The sequence below is a fragment of the Triticum urartu genome, chromosome 5, assembly GCF_003073215.2.
Source record: "Triticum urartu cultivar G1812 chromosome 5, Tu2.1, whole genome shotgun sequence".
Lineage (NCBI taxonomy): Eukaryota > Viridiplantae > Streptophyta > Magnoliopsida > Poales > Poaceae > Triticum > Triticum urartu.
Window position 1 is genome coordinate 432,723,940 of NC_053026.1, and position 22,107 is coordinate 432,746,046.

Consider the following 22,107-nt stretch of genomic DNA (forward strand, 5'->3'; position numbering starts at 1 on the left):
CTCGGATGAAACTTTCATGTTCTTCCTCTTCCAGGATTAGCTATGCCGGTAGATCTTCCACCTGATCTCTCTTGGCCAAACTGCTTGATCCTCCCGTGTCACCCATGGCAACTATAGAGAATCTGCGAAAAATCCTAACCCTATGTTAGCAAGGCCAGGGAAGGGGACTAGCAGCCTCCTTGAACCAGCCCGAGTGGCGGCGAGGGAGAGCTAGGGAAGATCATAGGGAGAAATTACACTCTCAGTGGTGGTCGTCGGAGGACATGTAAACCCTAGGTTCTTCGCTAGGGGATTTTTTCACTACTACACAAGATGTGTCCTAGTTATTGCACATAAGTGACTCAATCAAACATTAAAAAAAATATCCACATGAATCCTCGCGTAAAATCAATAATATAGGATCTAGATGTGCAATACTTAGAGCATCAACAGCCGGGGCGCTTCAAACCAATCTCAAATGCCCGGGAGGGTGGCCCAGTCACTGATCGGTCAAAGACACCCGACCTACACGGGCGCCTCAAACCGACCTCAAACGCTCGGGTGAACCAACACCCCTCGTATCCGTCCCAAATCTGAGGCGGATATAGGCCGGGCGCGTCCCTTGTAGACCGAATGCGGAAGCGTTAGCACAACGCGGTTGATGTAGTCGTACGTCTTCACGATCTGACCGATCCAAGTATTGAACGCACGGCACCTCCGAGTTCTGCACACATTCAGCTCGATGACGTCCTCGCCTTCTTGATCCAGCAAGAGGGGCGAAGTAGTAGATGAGTTCCGGCAGCACGACGGCATGGTGACGGTGTTGGTGAAGAACAATCTTCGTAGGGCTTCTCCTAAGCACTACGAAAACTATGACGAAGGATAAACTAGAGGGGATGGGGTAGCCGGCACATGGCTTGGTGTTTCTTGATGTGTCTTGGGTGCTAGCCCTACCCCTCTATTTATATGTTGAGCCTTGGGGTCGAAACTTGGAGTAAAAGCCTCCACAAGGCCGGTTTCACCCGAAAGGCAAGAGTACCACTCGGACTCCAGGACCAAACGCCACAATCCTTGGCATCTGGCCCATACGCCATGGGCCTCGGTGTTTGGCCCAGGGCCAGACGCCACGGTCTCCGGCGTTTGGCCCCCTAGCCTCCGCAAAACTCCTTTTACACCGACTTATAGCCCTGTGGGCCTGACCCCTTGGCCTAACCATATCATCCAATATATGAATCTTTACCTCCGGACCCCCTTGCTGTTTGTCATTGCCATGGACGTTTTGACCCAGCTTATCTCCAGAGCGAGCCAGGTAGGAGTCCTTGGTTCTTTCCGTGGCATCTCTGCGGTGCAGCGCCTCTCCATTTTCGCGGACGACGTTGCAATGTTCATTCGCCCCTCAGAGCAAGATCTGTGCTGTGTTAGAGAGGTGCTACATCTCTTTGGGGTCGCATCGGGGCTCAGAATCAATTATGGGAAATCTGCAGCCATTCTCATCAAGGGTGAAGAGGAAGATAGGCAGAGGATCGTGGACATTCACCATTGTCAGCTGAATGTGTTTTCCTGCCGCTACCTTGGCATTCCGCTGGCCATCAAGAAGCTTCGTCACATGGATTGGCAACCGCTTCTGGATCAAGCTAGGAAGTCATTGCCGGCCTGGCAGCGAGGTCTTATTCAAAAATTGGGAAGGCTCATCTTGGCCAAGACGGTGATCGCCGCTCGACCAATACATCAACTCATGGTACTTGATGCATCGGTCTGGGTCCTTGAGGAGATCGAGAAGTGGTTGCGTTCCTTCTTCTGGGCAGGAAAATGGAAAGTCAACGGAGGGCAATCTTTGGTTGCTTGGGATGTAGTAGCTCGCCCCACTTGCCTTGGTGGTCTCGGAGTGAAAAACCTCAGGTTGCAAGCGTTGGCATTACGTGTTAGATGGGAGTGGCTGCGAAGAGTTGATCACACCAGGCCTTGGCAAGGCATCCCGATGATTGAAGACAAGGAGGCCAGGATGGTTTTCAACAGCATGGTAAATATTGAGGTTGGCAACGGCGAGAGGATCTTATTCTGGAAAGATCGCTGTATACATGGTTTCACGGCACAGGAGATCGCCCCAGCTATATTCGACCCGGTTGGTACTCGCGCTCGCAACACCAGGACGGTGCAACAGGCGCTCATCAACAATGCCAGGGCACAAGACGTGCATGGTGAAATCTCCTTCACGGCTCACATTCAAGTAGCCAACTGATAACCCACAAGTATAGGGGATCACAACAGCTTTGGAGGGTAGAGTATTCAACCCAAATTTATTGATTCGACACAAGGGGAGCCAAAGAATATTCTCAAGTATTAGCAGCTGAGTTGTCAATTCAACCACACCTGAAAACTTAGTATCTGCAGCAAAGTGTTTAGTAGCAAAGTAATATGATAGTGGCGGTAGCGGCAACAAAAGTAAAGACAGCAAAAGTAATGTTTTTGGTATTTTGTAGTGATTGTAACAGTAGCAGCGGAAAAGTAAATAAGCGAGAACCGGTGTATGGAAAACACGTAGGCACTGGATCAGTGATGGATAATTATGTCGGATGCGGTTCATCATGTAACAGTCATAACATAGGGTGACACAGAAGTAGCTCCAATTCATCAATGTAATGTAGGCATGTATTCCGTATATAGTCATACGTGCTTATGGAAAAGAACTTGCATGACATGTTTTGTCCTACCCTCCCGTGGCAGCGAGGTCCTATAGGAAACTAAGGGATATTAAGACCTCCTTTTAATAGAGAACCGGAACAAAGCATTAGCACATAGTGAATACATGAACTCCTCAAACTATGGTCATCACCGGGAGTGATCCCGATTATTGTCACTTCGGGGTTGCCGGATCATAACACATAGTAGGTGACTATAGACTTGCAAGATAGAATCAAGAACTCACATATATTCAAGAAAACATAATAGGTTCAGATCTGAAATCATGGCACTCGGTCCCTAGTGACAAGCATTAAGCATAGCAAAGTCATAGCAATATCAATCTCAGAACATAATGGATACTAGGGACCAAACCCTAACAAAACTAACTCGATTACATGATAAATCTCATCCAACCCATCACTGTCCAGCAAGCCTACGATGGAATTACTCACGCACGGTGGTGAGCATCATGAAATTGGTGATGGAGGATGGTTGATGATGACGACGGCGACGAATCCCCCTCTCCGGAGCCCCGAACGGACTCCAGATCAGCCCTCCCGAGAGGTTTTAGGGCTTGGCGGCGGCTCCGTATCGTAAAATGCGATGATTTCTTCTCTCTTATTTTTTTCTCTCCGAAAGCAAATATATAGAGTTGGAGTTGGCGTCGGAGGGTTTCCAGGGGGCCCACGAGGTAGGGGGTGCGCCCTAGGGGGGGCCCCACCCTCGTGAGAAGGGTGTGGGCCCCCTAGTCTTCATCTTTGGCGAGGATTTTTTATTGTTTTTTCTAAGATGTTCCGTGGAGTTTCTGGTCATTCCGAGAATATTTGTTTTCTGCACATAAAACAACATCATGGCAATTCTGCTGAAAATAGCGTTAGTCCGGGTTAGTTCCATTCAAAGCATACAAGTTAGAGTCCAAAACAAGGGCAAAAGTGTTTGGAAAAGTAGATACGAGGAGACGTATCAACTCCCCCAAGCTTAAACCCTTGCTTGTCCTCAAGCAATTCAGTTGACAAACTGAAAGAAAGAAAGAAAAACTTTTACAAACTCTGTTTGCTCTTGTTGTTGTAACTATGTCAAGCCAGCATTCAAGTTTTCAGCATAGATCATAACTAACCACATTTGCAATAATTCTAAGGTCTCACAATTACTCATATCAATAGCATAATCAACTAGCAAGCCATAATAATAAATCTCGGATGACAACACTTTCTCAAAACAATCATAATATGATATAACAAGATGGTATCTCGCTAGCCCTTTCTGAGACCGCAAAACATAAATGCAGAGCACCTTTAAAGATCAAGGACTGACTAGACATTGTAATTCATGGTAAAAGAGATCCAATCATAGTCACACCCAATATAAATTAACAATGATGAATGCAAATGACAGATGTGCTCTCCAGCTAGTGCTTTTTAATAAGAGGGTGATGACTCAACATAAAAGTAAATGGGTAGGCCCTTCGCAGAGGGAAGCAGGGATTTGTAGAGGTGCCAGAGCTCGATTTTGAAAGATAAATTGTATTTTGAGCGGTATACTTTCATTGTTAACGTAACAACTAAGAGATGGCGATATCTTCCATGCTAAACACATTATAGGCGGTTCCCAAATAGAATGGTAAAGTTTATACTCCCCCTCCACCAACAAGCATCAATCCATGGCTTGCTCGAAACAACGAGTGCCTCCAACATACATCAGGTCCCAGGGGGTGTTTTGTTTGCAATTAATTTTGATTTAGTTTGCATAAAGCATGGGACTGGGCATCCCGGTGACTAGCCATTTTCTCGTGAGTGAGGAGCGGAGTCCACTCCTCTTGAGAATAACCCGCCTAACACGGAAGATAAGGACATCCTTTGTTGATACATGAGCTATTCGAGCATATAAAACAGAATGTTTATTTAAAGGTTTAGAGTTTGGCACATACAAATTTACTTGGAACGGCAGGTAGATACCGCATATAGGAAGGTATGGTGGACTCATATGGAATAACTTTGGGGTTTAAGGGATTGGATGCACAAGCAGTATTCCTGCTTAGTACAAGTGAAGGCTAGCAAAAGACTGGGAAGCGACCAACTAAAGAGCGACAACAGCCATGTACATGCATTAAAATTAATAAACATTGGATGCAAGCATGAGTAGGATATAATCCACCATGAACATAAATATCATGAAGGCTATGTTGATTTTGTTTCAACTACATGCGTGAACATGTGCCAAGTCAAGTCACTTAAATCATTCAAAGGAGGATACCACCCCATCATACCACATCATAATCATCTCAGTAGCATGTTGGCATACAAGGTAAATCATTATAACTCATAGCTAATCAAGCATGGCACAAGCAACTATGATCTCTAATTGTCATTGCAAACATGTTTATTCATAATAAACTGAATCAAGAACAAGGGACTCATCTTATTTACAAAAACAAAAGAGGTCGAGTTCATACCAGCTTTTCTCATCTCAGTCAGTCCATCATATATCATCATAATTGCCTTTCACTTGCACGACCGAACGGTGTGAATAATAATAAGAGTGCACGTGCATTGGACTAAGCTGGAATCTGCGAGCATTCAATAAACAGGAGAAGACAAGGCAATATGGGCTCTTGGTTAAATCAACAATAATGCATATAAGAGCCACTTCAACAATTTAATTATGGTCTTCTCCTACGGATCCCTAAAGAAAAGAAATAAAACTATTTACACGGGAAAGCTCCCAACAAGCAAAGAAGAACGGGAAATATTTTTTGGGTTTTCTTTTTAATTATTACTACTACAGCAGAAAAATAAACTGCTACTATTTTTTTGGTTTTTCTTAAGGTTTAATCAAACACACAAGAAGAAAGCAGGAAAAAGAAAATAAACTAGCATGGATATTACAGTGAAAAAGTATGAGCACCGACATCTAGCAATGAGTGTGTGTGAACATAAATGTAATGTCGGTGAGAAATACGTACTCCCCCAAGCTTAGGCTTTTGGCCTAAGTTGGTCTATGGCCACGGCTGGCCTGGCGGATATCCATAATAATAGTTGTTGGGGTCGTACTGTGATGAGGAGGAATAGTTGGGATCATACTGTGATGAAGAAGAAGACTCTGACTGCCACTGGCTGACAGTCATCTTTGGATCCCAAGAATAAACAGATTGTCGTGGAGGCTCATCTTGTGGCTCCTGTTCCGGGGCTGGTGCAGGGTTCTTGTAGGCTTGGACGGCAGCCCACGTAACGAGGTAGGGTCCTACAAAATTAAACAAAGAAGGAGCAGGCAACGTAATAGTCTCAGGATGATGTTTGTTAAAGAACAATTGATATTTAAGCTCTCCTGCCCTATTCTTAACAATAAAATCATGTGCCATCATACTTTTATGATCTAGATAAACACGGGGCATCACCTTTTCTTCCTTCTCAGCATGCCTAATAGATATGTTAAAATGTGCAGCTAAGCGTGTGGCATTCTGAGGACTTTTATTTTTGGGATATTTTTATATTGCACGGATAAGTCAGGAGACAGACAGAGAATACTATTTTTACTTTATTTAATATAAATAACAGAAAGTAAAAGTGGGGTACAGAAGTTTGTACTTCTAGTTTCATCCATCTCATGCTCATCAAAAAGAATCCACTAACAAGGTTGATCAAGTCTTGTTAACAAACTCGTTCTGATAATCATGAAACCAGAGAAATTTTGAATAACACTAAGTTACCTCAACGGGGATATGCACATTCCCGATAATAAGTATATCATATTTCTTCTTGACAGTAGGAAGAGGAAATTCAAAACCTCCAATTATAATCGATGGAATTTTTCCAATGGAGTTGATACTATGAACTTGAGGTTGTTTCCTAGGAAAGTGTACCGTATGCTTATTACCATTAACATGAAAAGTGACATTGTCTTTGTTGCAATCAATAACAGCCCCTGCAGTATTAAGAAAAGGTCTTCCAAGAATAATATACATACTATCATCCTCGGGAATATCAAGTATAACAAAGTCCGTTAAAATAGTAACGTTTGCAACCACAACAGGCACATCCTCACAAATACCGACAGGTATAGCAGTTGATTTATCAGCCATTTGCAAAGATATTTCCATAGGTGTCAGCTTATTCAAGTCAAGTCTACGATATAAAAACAGAGGCATAACACTAACACTGGCTCCAAGATCACATAAAGCAGTTTTAATATAATTTCTTTTAATGGAGCAAGGTATAGTTGGTACTCCGGGGTCTCCAAGTTTCCTTGGTATTCCACCCTTAAAAGTATAATTAGCAAGCATGGTGGAAATTTCAGCTTCCGGTATCTTTCTTTTGTTAGTAATGATATCTTTCATATATTTAGCATAAGGATTTGTTTTAAGCACATCAGCTAATCGCATACGCAAAAAGATAGGCCTAATCATTTCAGCAAAGCGCTCAAAATCGTCATCATCCTTTTTCTTGGATGGTTTTGGAGTAAAAGGCATGGGTTTCTGAACCCAAGGTTCCCTTTCTTTACCATGTTTCCTAGCAACAAAGTCTCTTTTATCATAACGTTGATTCTTTGATTGTGGGTTATCAAGATCAATAGCAGGTTCAATTTCTACATCATTATCATTACTAGGTTGAGCATCATCATGAACATCATCATTAATATTTTTACTAGGTTCATGTTTATTACCAGATTGTGTTTCAGCATCATACATAGAAATATCATTTGGATTATCAGGTGGTTCAGCAATAGGTTCACTAGAAGTTTGCATAGTTCTATCATTTTTCTTTTTCTTCTTTTTAGAAGAACTAGGAACATCAATATTATTTCGTTGAGAATCCTGCTCGATTCTCTTAGGGTGGCCTTCAGGATACAAAGGTTCCTGAGTCATTCTACCAGTTCTAGTAGCCACTCTAACAGCATAATCATTTTTCTTACTATTCATTTCATCAAGCACTTCTTTTTGAGCCTTAAGTACTTGTCCTACTTGAGTGGTAACCATAGAAGCATGTTTGCTAACAAGTTTAAGTTCACCTTTAATATCAGCCATATAATCACCCAAGCGTCTAATCATATAAGCATTTTCTTTTAATTGTCTACCAAAATAAGCATTGAAGTCGTCTTGCTTAAACATAAAATTATCAAACTCATCCAAGCACTGACTAGCAATTTTAGTAGGAGGGACTTCAGCTTTATCATATCTATAGAGAGAATTTACCTTTACTACCTGTGTCGGGATATCAGGATCAGGAGGTTCTTCAGTAAATAAATGATTAAGATCATATGTTTCTTCAACAGGCGGTGAATTAAGACCATGTATTTCTTCAATAGGAGGTAAATTCTTAACGTCTTCAGCTTTAATACCTTTTTCATTCATAGATTTCTTTGCCTCTTGCATGTCTTCGGGACTGAAAAATAGAACACCTCTCTTCTTCGGAGTTGGTTTAGGAATAGGCTCAGTAATTGGAGCAGGAGATGGCTCAGGAGCTGGCTCAGGAGGTGCCCAATTATTTTCATTTTTCAACATATTATTCAATAGAATTTCAGCTTTATCCGGTGTTCTTTCCATGAAAAGAGAACCAGCACAACTATCCAGGTAATCTCTGGAAGCATCAGTTAGTCCATTATAAAAGATATCAAGTATTTCAAGTTTCTTAAGAGGATGATCAGGCAAAGCACTAAGTAACTTGAGAAGCCTCCCCTAAGCTTGTGGGAGACTCTCTTCTTTAATTTGCACGAAGTTGTATATTTTCCTCAAAGCAGCTTATTTCTTATGAGCAGGGAAATATTTAGCAGAGAAGTAATAAATCATATCCTGGGGACTACGCACACAACCAGGATCAAGAAAATTAAACCATATCTTAGCATCACCCTTTAATGAGAACGGAAATATTTTGTGTATATAGAAGTAACGCGATCTCTCATCATTAGTAAACAGGGCAGCTATATCATTTAATTTAGTAAGATGTGCCACAACAGTTTCAGATTCATAGCCATAAAACGGATCAGATTCAACCAAAGTAATTATATCAGGATCAACAGAGAATTCATAATCTTTATCAGGAACACATATAGGTGAAGTAGCAAAAGCAGGGTCGGGTTTCATTTTACCTCTAAGTGATTCTTTGTTCCATTTAATTAATAACCTCTTAAGCTCATATCTATCTTTACAAGCAAAAATAGCGGCAGAAGATTCCGTATCAAAAAGATAGCCCTCAGGAATAACAGGCATATTTTCATCATCACTATCATCATCGTATTCAGATTCAATAATTTCTCTTTCTCTAGCCCTAGCAATTTGTTCATCAAGAAATTCACTAAGGGGCACAGTAGTATCAGGCATAGAAGCAGTTTCATCATAAGTATCATGCATAGCAGAAGTGGCATCATCAATAACATGCGACATATCAGAACGAATAGCAGAAGCAGGTGTAGGTGTCGCAAACTTACTCATAACAGAAGGTGAATTAAGTGCAGAGCTAGATGGCAGTTCCTTACCTCCCCTCGTAGTTGAGGGATAGATCTTGGTTTTTGGATCTCTCAAGTTCTTCATAGTGTCGAGCAGATATAAATCCCAAGTGACTCAAAGAATAGAGCTATGCTCCCCGGCAACGGCGCCAGAAATTGGTCTTGATAACCCACAAGTATAGGGGATCGCAACAGCTTTCGAGGGTAGAGTATTCAACCCAAATTTATTGATTCGACACAAGGGGAGCCAAAGAATATTCTCAAGTATTAGCAGCTGAGTTGTCAATTCAACCACACCTGAAAACTTAGTATCTGTAGCAAAGTGTTTAGTAGCAAAGTAATATGATAGTAGTGGTAACGGCAACAAAAGTAAAGACAGCAAAAGTAATGTTTTTGGTATTTTGTAGTGATTGTAACAGTAGCAGCGGAAAAGTAAATAAGCGAGAACCGGTGTATGGAAAACACGTAGGCACCCGGATCAGTGATGGATAATTATGCCGGATGCGGTTCATCATGTATCAGTCATAACATAGGGTGACACAGAACTAGCTACAATTCATCAATGTAATGTAGGCATGTATTCCGTATATAGTCATACGTGCTTATGGAAAAGAACCTGCATGACATCTTTTGTCCTACCCTCCCGTGGCAGCGGGGTCCTATTGGAAACTTAGGGATATTAACGCCTCCTTTTAATAGAGAACTGGAACAAAGCATTAGCACATAGTGAATACATGAACTCCTCAAACTACGGTCGTCACCAGGAGTGGTCCCGATTATTGTCACTTCGGGGTTGCCGGATCATAACACATAGTAGGTGACTATAGACTTGCAAGATACGATCAAGAACTCACATATATTCATGAAAACATAATAGGTTCAGATCTGAAATCATGGCAGTCGGGCCCTAGTGACAAGCATTAAGCATAGCAAAGTCATAGCAACATCAATCTCAGAACATAGTGGATACTAGGGATCAAACCCTAACAAAACTAACTCGATTACATGATAAATCTCATCCAACCCATCACCATCCAGCAAGCCTACGACGGAATTACTCACGCACGGCGGTGAGCATCATGAAATTGGTGATGGAGGATGGTTGATGATGTCGACATCGACGAATCCCCCTCTCCGGAGCCCCGAACGGACTCCAGATCAGCCCTCCCGAGAGGTTTTAGGGCTTGGCGGCGGCTTTGTATCGTAAAATGCGATGATTTCTTCTCTCCTATTTTTTCTCTCCAAAAGCGAATATATAGGGTTGGAGTTGGCGTTGGAGGGTTTCTAGGGGGCCCACGAGGTAGGGGGCGCGCCCTAGGGGGCGCCCCCCACCCTCGTGAGAAGGGTGTGGGCCCCCTGGTCTTCATCTTTGGCGAGGATTTTTTATTGTTTTTTCTAAGATGTTCTGTGGAGTTCAGGTCATTCCGAGAATATTTTTTTTCTGCACATAAAACAACACCATGGCAATTCTGCTGAAAATAGCGTCAGTCCGGGTTAGTTCCATTCAAATCATACAAGTTAGAGTCCACAACAAAACCAAAAGTGTTTGGAAAAGTAGATATGACGAAGACGTATCACGCGTCCTCCTCGACTAGTGGCGGCGATGAACGGAACGGGCGACGCGTGACCGTCCGCGCGGTGCAGCGAGGGGCTCCTAGGGCTTGGGAGGGGCGATGCCATGGTGGTCGACGTGAGACGGAGGGGGAGGAGATAGCGATGAACGTGAACGTGAGGGGGAGGAGATAGCGATGTCATGGGAGGCACAGTATTTATAGTGAGCAATGGCACACCTACGTAAGATATGGACTGAGCTGCACTGACTTAACTGCAGGTCCAGTTGCGTCACTGACATGTGGGCCAGACCCCTGTTAGGCTCATATGTCAGCGACCCAATGCACCTGCAGTTAAGTAACAGCTACGTGGGCATATTTGTTGGAGTAAATTACGGGGGAGCGAAGGGGTGGAAATATTGCTGGTCACAACGGATTGGACGAGCGTGGGGGAGGAGAGTCATGCATGCAGATTTTTTCACACGGGGTGGAGTGGTGGGACCGCCGGAGGGAGAAGGAGAGTTTGGCAGGCATATTGTTTCCACACATGGAGAGGAAAAGATTTGGAGACGAACGGGCTTCCTGCAGGTATGGGGAACGGTGTATAATAAGTCATCTTGCATGCTAGGCTAGGTTGTAACACCCTCAATGCGACTATAGCTCCCACGTGTCGAGGCACGACTTAGAGACATAATCGCATTGAAGGCATATGTCGCAAGTTAGGCAATCTTCACAACATCCCATGTAATATGAATAATAAAGGGGAGATAACATAGTTGGCTTACACTCGCCACGTCAATCAAGTACATAAATAACATACATCATCCAAACACTCATGGCCCGACTACGGCGCCAAAATGGAAAATAACCCAACATGCGACACGGTCCCATCAAACCCCAACTGGGCACCACTACTGATCATCAGGAAAAGACACGTAGTAACGCTGAGAGTCTTCGTCGAACTCCCACTTGAGCTCGTACTCGTCACCTGGAGCGGAATCACCTGGACCTGCATCTGGAGTTATAGTATCTGTGAGCCACAGGGACTCAGCAATCTCGCACCCTCGCGATCAAGACTATTTAAGCTTATAGGAAGGATAGGCTAATATAATGTGGAGCTGCAGCAAGCGACTAGCATATGGTGGCTAACTTATACGCAAAAGAGAGCGAGAAGAGGAGGCAAAGCGCGAGCGAGAATCTAGAGACAACCTGCGCAAGCATACTCCAACACCGTGTCCACTTCCCGGACTCCGCCGAGAAGAGGCCATCACGGTAACACACTCAGTTGATTCATTTTAATTAATTAAGTTCAAGTTATCTACAACCGGACATTAACAAATTCCCATCTGCCCATAACCGCGGGCACGGCTTTCGAAAGTTCAATCCCTGCAGGGGAGTCCCAACTTAGCCCATGACAAGCTCTCACGGTCAACGAAGGAATAGACCTCCTCCCAAGACGTTCCGATCAGACTCGGTATCTCGGTAACTCAAGACACTTCGACAGGTTAAAACAAGACCAGCAACACCGCCCGAATGTGCCGACAAATCCCGATAGGAGCTGCACATATCTCTTTCTCAGGGCACACTCGATGAGCGCTCCATACAACTAAAACCAAACCTCGAGTTTCCCCGAGGGGGCGCTGCACAGGACTCTAGTTTGGACCAACACTCAGAGGAGCACTGGCCCGGGGGGGTTAAAATAAGATGACCCTTGAGTCTGCAGAACCCAAGGGAAAGAAAAGGCTAGGTGGCAAATGGTAAGACCAATGTTGGGCATTGCTGGAAAAGCTTTAATCAAGGCGAACTATCAAGGGGTTCCCATTATAACCCAACCGCGTAAGGAACGCAAAATCCGGGAACATAACACCGATATGACGGAAACTAGGGCGGCAAGAGTGGAACAAAACACTAGGCGAGAGGCCGAGCCTTCCACCCTTTACCAAGTATATAGATGCATTAAGATAACCAGATAATATAATGATATCCCAACAAGTAAATATGTTCCAACAGGAACGGCCTCCAATCTTCACCTGCAACTAGCAACGCTATAAGAGGGGCTGAGCAAAGCGGTAACATAGCCAATCAACGGTTTGCTAGGACAGGTGGGTTAAGAGGTTGACATGGCAATTGGGAGGCTGACAAGCAAAAGGTAGGCATCGTAGCATTGGCATAGCAAAGAGCGAGCAAACTAGCATAGCAAAGATAGTAGTGATTTCGAGGGTATGATCATCTTGCCTGCAAAGTTCAGAGTTGACTGGATCCTCAAAAGCAAACTCAACGGGCTCCTCGTTAGCGAACTCGTCTCCCGGCTCTACCCAAACAAGACAAACAAGCAACAAGGATACAATCAACCACGTGCAAGGATCAAACGATAAGATGCAATGATGATATGCTATGCGGGATGCGATGCGGGATGCAAAATGCAAGATATGACAGGAAATGCATGAAGCTGGCCTCAACTTGGAATTCCAAGGGTGCCACTAGAAAGATGAGATGAAATCGTTGAAAACGATATAAAGATCATCGGAATCGGAGTTACGGTTTGGAAATGGCAAGCGATTCCAAAAATGACACCGGTCTGCGATTTACAGCAAGTAGGCATCTAAATGCAATGAAGATGAACATGCTACAGCAACCAAACATGACAACAAAATACATGGCAGGGATGTACACAAGATGCTTAACAAAAGACTAGCACTGAGCCACGGCCAATTCATCCATTATGAGGATCAAACAAGCATGGCAAAAACGCAAATGCAAAACAGATTCCAGACTTACTGAAATTAACACTTGTCTGAAATTTCAGATCACGAAGCCCTCTTCAGAGCAGCAAAACAACATGATACATGACCTGATTAAGACAAGTAAGAACATGGCATGGAGCTACTCAACAAGGTTAACAAAATACCCAAAGTTACCTGGGGCCAAAAGGGTTCACAAAATATACAAACGGGCACACGAACATAGCAAAAACATAATCAGTTTTCAGACAGTGAAAACTGAGACATGCTGAAATATAACTCACGAAGGCATGTAAACGAGCTCGATGCACTCACCACGGTGCAAGTCATGGCAAGGCAAGCATACATCCATTAAGAAGGCACAAAATTCTAGCTAGACATGGCAAGAAAAAAGGCATAGCATGCACGGATCAACTACAATAACATCGGCAAAATCGCAAACAAGTTGACGATCTGCCCAGATTCACAACGAAGCAAAAGTAGAGCTCGATTGACTCAAGCTAGGTTGCTCCATAATTGCAAGTAAAGACATGGATGGATAGAGCATAACATGATTAACAAAACTCCTTTACTGATCATCCTCAAAAGAGGCACGGATCACTAGGAAACAAGCTGAACATATGGCATCATGAACTAAATAATCCCAGACTTAGTGAAAACTACTAAGTCCCTGAAAACAGATTTACCGGGTGCCTCACTTTGCAAGCTTGCACAAGTCACCACACACATCCTAAAAATGCATGGGTTGCACCTCTGGATAGATACAAAATCCTTAACAAAACATATGAAGGACTCACAGGCATATCATGCACACAACAATCATGGCAAAAATGACAAAAGTCTAAGATGAACTAGCAGATCTGACAATTAACTCACGAAGCCTCCTTCTAACAGCATTTCGGGCATCAAGATGAACTCAAATGAAAATGATGCAATGGAATGAAATGATGTACTCATCGAGGCGAACATTTTGATATGCTATATGCCCCAAATCGGAGCTACGGATGCGGAGATATACAGGTCAAAGTATGACAAAAATTAGGAGGGGAGAGGAAAAAGTCAACCGGCTAGGGTTTTTTTTGGATCTAGATCTGGCGCGACACTGTAGTAGCTCCTGTAGCAGCCGCGCCGAGGTCGCCGGAGACAGGTCACCGGAGTCGAGGGAGGTGGCCGGAGCAGCGGGGTTGGGGCGGATCCGGCGAGGCGAGGTGGTGGGCGGCGTCGCGGGAGAGGAGGCGGCGCCCGCGGGCGGCCAGGCGGCGGCGTCGGGCCGGAGTACGGCGGCGGAGGTCGGCGCCGGCGACGAAGGGCGGTGCGGCGGAGGCGGCCGGCGCCGGCGACGAAGCCGGGCGTTGAGGAGGAGAAGAAGCGAGGCGGCGGCGCTCGGCCTGGCCCGGTGGCGCTCGCACGGGGGCCGGAGATGGGCTCCCGCGGGCCGGCGGCGGTGGCGAGTGGCGCGGCCACGTGGCGGCTTCTGAGTGGCCGGGCGCGGCGGGGCGGACGCGTCCGGTCAGGCGGCGGACATGTCCGTCGGTGGCGGGGGAATTTTAGGGTTTCGGGGAGAGGGAGAGATCCGAAATCGGGGGTGTCTATTTATAGGCATAAGTGGAGCTACGAGAGTCCAAATGAGGTGCAGTTTTCGGCCACGCGATCGTGATCGAACGCTCTAGGACATGGAGCAGAGTTTGGTGGGTTTGGGGCCAAATTGGAGGGGTGTTGGGCTGCAACACACACGAGGCCTTTTCGGTCCCTCGGTTAACAGTTGGAGTATCAAACGAAGTCCAAATGATACGAAACTTGACAGGCAGTCTACCGGTAGTAAACCAAGGCCGCTTGGCAAGTCTCGGTCCAATCCGGAAATGTTTAATCCCCACACACGAAAGAAATTTAGAAATGACCACCGGAGGAGAACGAAGCGCCGGAATGCAAAATGGACAACGGGGAAAAATCTCGAATGCATGAGATGAACACGTATGCAAATGCAATGCACATGATACATGATATGAGATGCATGACAACGACAACAACACACGGAGACGAAACCCAAACCCGAGGGAATAAATATAACTTAACGCCGGAAACGGCAAGAGTTGGAGTACAAATAGGGAAAGTTACATCCGGGGTGTTACATAGGTATAGTCTCAAGTCATTAAAAACATACACGCCCCACACATGTTCATATTTCAAGGTGCACTAAATTATTGCATGCGATGATTAAGGATGGCCATAATGGTGGTATCTTAGCTGGTATCATGCACACGGGAATAGCAAACATGCTGATGTGGCAAAGAATTAAAGAAGAGAGGGGGGTTAGAGTAACTAGTGTTCATGCATGCATTGGTAAACACATTTTTTTCTGAAGAACGACAACACTAGTTGAGTACTTTTGCAGACTTCAAAAACTATTCCAGCACCTCTACTATCTTGCTAAGAGTAGGTGAAATTTTTGAATCGAGCCCTTTAAACTAGAAGGGAGGTAGTGGTACGCACCTGGACGGAGGAACTAGTCTGCATTGTGCATTTAAGTTTTGTCTGAAGTCAATGTACCTCTACTTTCACCAGACTTATAGAAAATGTGTCAACATTCACAATGTCAAATCAATATTTTTACACTCATTATAAAACGTAGTTCTTGTACTCATTATAATCAGTATTGTAGATATTGATATTTTTAGTATAAATTTGGTCGTGGGATTTCATTGATGCCTGTGAAAGCATGGTGGAAGCGGAGCTTAGGGCTTGCATTGCCAGTCTCTACATAGGTATTTCTCTTCATAATCCTGTAATTTTAGAGACTGATTGCGCTTTTGTGGTAGCGTCTCTTGCATCGGGGGACTATGACAGGTCTGCTATGCGTGACCTGAAGATGAAAGCGTTGAGCATCTCGAAGTTGATCAACAATCTTCAATTGTCAAAGATTAGCCGTTCGGCCAATAAGGTGGCACACTTAATCGCTAAGTATAGCTTTGACAATAGATTAGATGGTATTCTTGTAAATAACGTACCGCCCTGTGTGGTGAATATTGTATCGAATGAGTGTACTGGTGTGGCTGGTTAATTAATATAAGGTGGTGTTCAAAAAAAGTATAAATTTGGTCAAACACTTTGCAAACGGTTGACGTGAGTAAAAAGGACCAGGGGGAGTATCATGCATGCGGAGTAGGCAAAAAAAATTGCTTGTCTAAAAAAAGGCAAAAAAATGTTCATTTATAGCCGATCGAAGTCTCAAAGGGCACGACCACGCGAGGGAGGCAAAGGTCATGGGAGGCACGATGTTTGACGGAATTAAGTGAAGTTACATCCACGCGCCGGCATGGCGTGCGAACAGGCAGAAGCTATACCGTCAGGCCTATGATATGGCTCTAGTAGACATGACATCTAGTGGGTCCCGTATAGTTCTCGAGAACTCTTTGGGGGCTTGCAGCCGTTTATACACCGGGCAAGCCAGCAACCCATGGCCGTTCGCATGCCCTACTTGTCCCCGTCTTCTACCTTACAACAATTCGCTCCCAGTCGTCCCGTCCTTTCACATTAGTCCGCTCCCAGTTTTTTTGCGGGGTACAACAGTTCAACTTCTCCTAACCCTCCTCCAAAATCCATGGCCTCCCAAATCTCCATGGTTGCCGCTTAGTACCAGGTTAGAGTCATCACCGGCGATCAGTTCATCGTCATCTACACACGTGGATCCGAGACAGTGAAAGCATGGCTTGCTCGCTTCCTACGCATGTTCAATAGTTCAACGGATGAGTGGGTCGCTGGGCTAGATGTTGAGTACACCACAGTCCTGGGATGAGAGAAGGATCTAAAGGACGAAGAGAGGACGAAGCCCGACGTGATCCAGGTTTGCGTACATAACGTTTGCTTGGTCTACCACATATGCCATGCCGACGTTGAGTGCCAAGATCTTAAGAACTTCCTCAAGGACAAAAGAGTGAAATTCGTTACTGTAGGCTTTAAGAACGACAGGGATGTCCTGCGTCGGATAGGTCTCGTTGTAGGACAGCCCTTCGATCTCCAGAAGGCAAGCCTGGTGTCCTCCTGTCAACCTTCAATGTTGACCCTGGCAGCAGCCATGATTGATCCTTCGTATGCTAAACTGAAGAAACCTCATCACGAGTTTCATCATGCATGGGAGTCGAAGACATTAGATGAAGATCACATCCTGTACGCAGCAATGGATGCCTACCTTTGTTTAAATATCTACAAGGGTTGGATGAAGAAGCAGAGCCCAGTGTCCGGTTCAAGCAAAGACGCGTCGGCGAAGAGGAAGAGGAAGAGGGACGAGGACGAAGTCGAGGACGTGGACTCGGACTCCGAGTAGGTGGCAGTGTCGTCGCTCATGCTGGTTCTACTGCAGTGTCAAGCGGACTAGTTGCTTAGTTTATTTTCAAAGGTGTGTTGTGCTGAGGCCCCAGCAGAACTATGGTTATGTTCTTTCTCGTTATTTGAACTCTTTAGTACATACAGTAGTACAAGTACTATGTCTTACTACTGTTCTTCTTACAGTTGGTACTACTGCTCGTATCTTCGTGTTCCTATTGTACTTAATATGTTCGTACTAGTAGTATAATTTGGGTCAGTCGATTTGTGAAAGAAGTTCGACGGAGCGAAGGAAGAAGACGGCAGAAGAGGTGGAGGAAGCCCTTCTATCCATCCATGTTGCATCAAACGGCTCACATGAGTCGACTGACCCAAATTGCTCCTTCAGATTGCAGGATCCACGTGGTATTCAAGGTCTCGAAGGTAGATTCCACGTCCGCACCCGGTTTGAGGGCTCGATGCGCGCACGACCGGCTTCCGCCGCGACAACCACCATGCGTACCTCCTCCGCGCGGGCGGAGATGACAATGACACGCTAGTTCCTCCTCGTCGGCGTGCTGGAGCACACACTCGTCCTCCTCTTCGTACGCTGCGTGCATAGACGCGGCTCCACCAGTTGCTCGCATGCTTGGCAACGCGGCGGCATCGCGAGGAGGGACTGCAGACAACGTGAGCGGGCGAGCCTTCGGCTTCATGGCACAAAGATGGCGGCAACACGGCGGTGATGGGCGAGAAATTATTGGCCGGAGCAGGTGGGCGCCGACATGCGCAACGGCGGCGGCATATTGATGATTGCGCGTTTGGGAGCTTACTTTAGTTTTATATATAAGGTTGGTCAAACCTAAAAGAAAACCGTACTAGTACACATAAACATTAGACTTAGGCAGCGCTTTTATTAGTTAGTACCACAGCCACGATACGGAATCCTGTGCAAGCGCGTGAACCGCGGCCGCGCGGTCGATCGAACGGTGCGTCACCGTGTCGCGCTCGAAGGACATCCACCGAACCTTTTTGTGTGTGTGTGAAACAATCCTCGAATATTACTCAACTTTTTTTCATGTGAAAGTTCTTGACGCTGCAATATTTCCATATATTTGAATTTAGCTCCAATTCGTGTTTATTTGGATTTGGACGTTTTAGGTGCGCCCTAGTTTTTTTAATACTGATTTTGTGTGTGTGACTGAGAGAGAACGTGTGTATGTGTCCGAATGTGTGTTGTGGCGGAAGGGCAATATGGAGACTGTGTGTGTGTGATACAGACATAGAGAGGTGTGAATGTGCAAATGATCATGCATGAGTGAGACATAGACAGATGTCGATACGTTGTGTATACATGAGAGAACGGTCTTCTAGTTTACTTGTGTGTGTGTGTGAGGGAGAGAGAGACAGAGAGAGGAGCATCCGTAACACAACAACCATCTCTCTTGATTCGTCCATCCCTCGCACGGTCGCATGCAACACATGTTGGGAACGTAGTAATTTCAAAAAAATTTCCTACGCACACGCAAGATCATGGTGATGCATAGCAACGAGGGGGAGAGTCTGATCTACGTACCCTTGTAGATCGCAACGGAAGCGTTGACACAACGTAGAGGAAGTAGTCGTACGTCTTCTTCCCGATCCGACCGATCCAAGCACCGTTACTCCGGCACCTCCGAGTTCTTAGCACACGTACAGCTCGATGACGATCCCCGGGCTCCGATCCAGCAAAGCTTCGGGGAGGAGTTCCGTCAGCACGACGGCGTGGTGACGATCTTGATGTTCTACCGACGCAGGGCTTCGCCTAAGCACTACAACGATATGATCGAGGTGGAATATGGTGGCAGGGGGCACCGCACACGGCTAAGGAACGATCTCAATGATCAACTTGTGTGTCTAGAGGTGCCCCCTGCCTCCGTATATAAAGGAGCCAAGGGGGAGGGGTGCGGCCAGCCCTATGGAGGCGCAGGAGGAGTCCTACTCCTACCGGGAGTAGGACTCCCCCCCAATCCTATTCCAACTAGGACTCCCAAGGGGGAAAGAGGGAGAGGGGTGGCCGGCCACCTCTCCTAGTCCTAATAGGACTAGGGGAGGGGGGGAGGCGCGCAGCCCTTGTGGGCATCCCTTTCACCTTTCCACTAAGGCCTACTAAGGCCCATATGATTCCCGGGGGGTTCCGGTAAACTCCCGGTACTCCGGTAAAATCCCGATTTCACACGGAACACTTCCGATGTCAAAACATAGGCTTCCAATATATCAATCTTTATGTCTCGACCATTTCGAGACTCCTCGTCATGTCCGTGATCACATCCGGGACTTCGAACAACCTTCGGTACATCAAAATGCATAAACTCATAATATAACTGTCATCGTAACCTTAAGCGTGCGGACCCTACGGGTTCGAGAACAATGTAGACATGACCGAGACATGTCTCCGGTCAATAACCAATAGCGGGACCTGGATGCCCATATTGGGTCCTACATATTCTACGAAGATCTTTATTCGGCCAGACCCGCATAACAACATACGTTGTTCCCTTTGTCATCGGTATGTTACTTGCCGAGATTCGATCTGTCGTATTCCAATACCTAGTTCAATCTCGTTACCGGCAAGTCTCTTAACTCGTTCTGTAATACATCACTCACCAACTAACATATTAGTTGTAATGCTTGCAAGGCTTGTGGTGTATTACAGAGGGCCCAAGAGATACCTCTCCGACAATCGAGTGACAAATCCTAATCTCGAAATACGCCAACCCAACATCTACCTTTGGAGACACCTGTAATGCTCCTTTATAATCACCCAGTTACGTTGTGACGTTTGGTAGCACCTCCAAAGTGTTCCTCCGGCAAACGGGAGTTGCATAATCTCATAGTCATAGGAACATGTATAAGTCATGAAGAAAGCAATAGCAACATACTAAACGATCGGGTGCTAAGCTAATGGAATGGGTCATGTCAATCAGATCATTCAACTAATGATGTGACCTCGTTAATCAAATAACAACTCATTGTTCATGGTCAGGAAACATAACCATCTTTGATTAACGAGCTAGTCAAGTAGAGGCATACTAGTGACACTTTGTTTGTCTATGTATTCACACATGTATTATGTTTCCGGTTAATACAATTCTAGCATGAATAATAAACATTTATCATGATTATAAGGAAATAAATAATAACTTTATTATTGCCTCTAGGGCATATTTCCTTCAGTCTCCCACTTGCACTAGAGTCAATAATCTAGATTACACTGTAATGATTCTAACACCCATGGAGCCTTGGTGCTGATCATGTTTTGCTCGTGGAAGAGGCTTAGTCAATGGGTCTGCAACATTCAGATCCGTATGTATCTTGCAAATCTCTATGTCTCCCACCTGGACTAGATCCCGGATGGAATTGAAGCGTCTCTTGATGTGCTTGGTTCTCTTGTGAAATCTGGATTCCTTCGCCAAGGCAATTGCACCAGTATTGTCACAAAAGATTTTCATTGGACCCGATGCACTAGGTATGACACCTAGATCGGATATGAACTCCTTCATCCAGACTCCTTCATTCGCTGCTTCCGAAGCAGCTATGTATTCCGCTTCACACGTAGATCCCACCACGACGCTCTGTTTAGAACTGCACCAACTAACAGCTCCACCGTTTAATGTAAACACGTATCCGGTTTGCGATTTAGAATCGTCCGGATCAGTGTCAAAGCTTGCATCAACATAACCGTTTATGATGAGCTCTTTGTCACCTCCATATATGAGAAACATATCCTTAGTCCTTTTCAGGTACTTCAGGATGTTCTTGACCGCTGTCCAGTGATCCACTCCTGGATTACTTTGGTACCTCCCTGCTAGACTTATAGCAAGGCACACATCAGGTCTGGTACACAGCATTGCATACATGATAGAGCCTATGGCTGAAGCATAGGGAACATCTTTCATATTCTCTCTATCTTCTGCAGTGGTCGGGCATTGAGTCTGACTCAACTTCACACCTTGTAACACAGGCAAGAACCCTTTCTTTGCTTGATCCATTTTGAACTTCTTCAAAATCTTGTCAAGGTATGTGCTTTGTGAAAGTCCAATTAAACGTCTTGATCTATCTCTATAGATCTTAATGCCTAATATGTAAGCAGCTTCACCGAGGTCTTTCATCGAAAAACTCTTATTCAAGTATCCCTTTATGCCATCCAGAAATTCTATATCATTTCCAATCAGCAATATGTCATCCACATATAATATCAGAAATGCTACAGAGCTCCCACTCACTTTCTTGTAAATACAGGCTTCTCCAAAAGTCTATATAAAACCAAATGCTTTGATCACACTATCAAAACATTTATTCCAACTCCGAGAGGCTTGCACCAGTCCATAAATGGATCGCTGGAGCTTGCACACTTTGTTAGCTCCCTTTGGATCGAC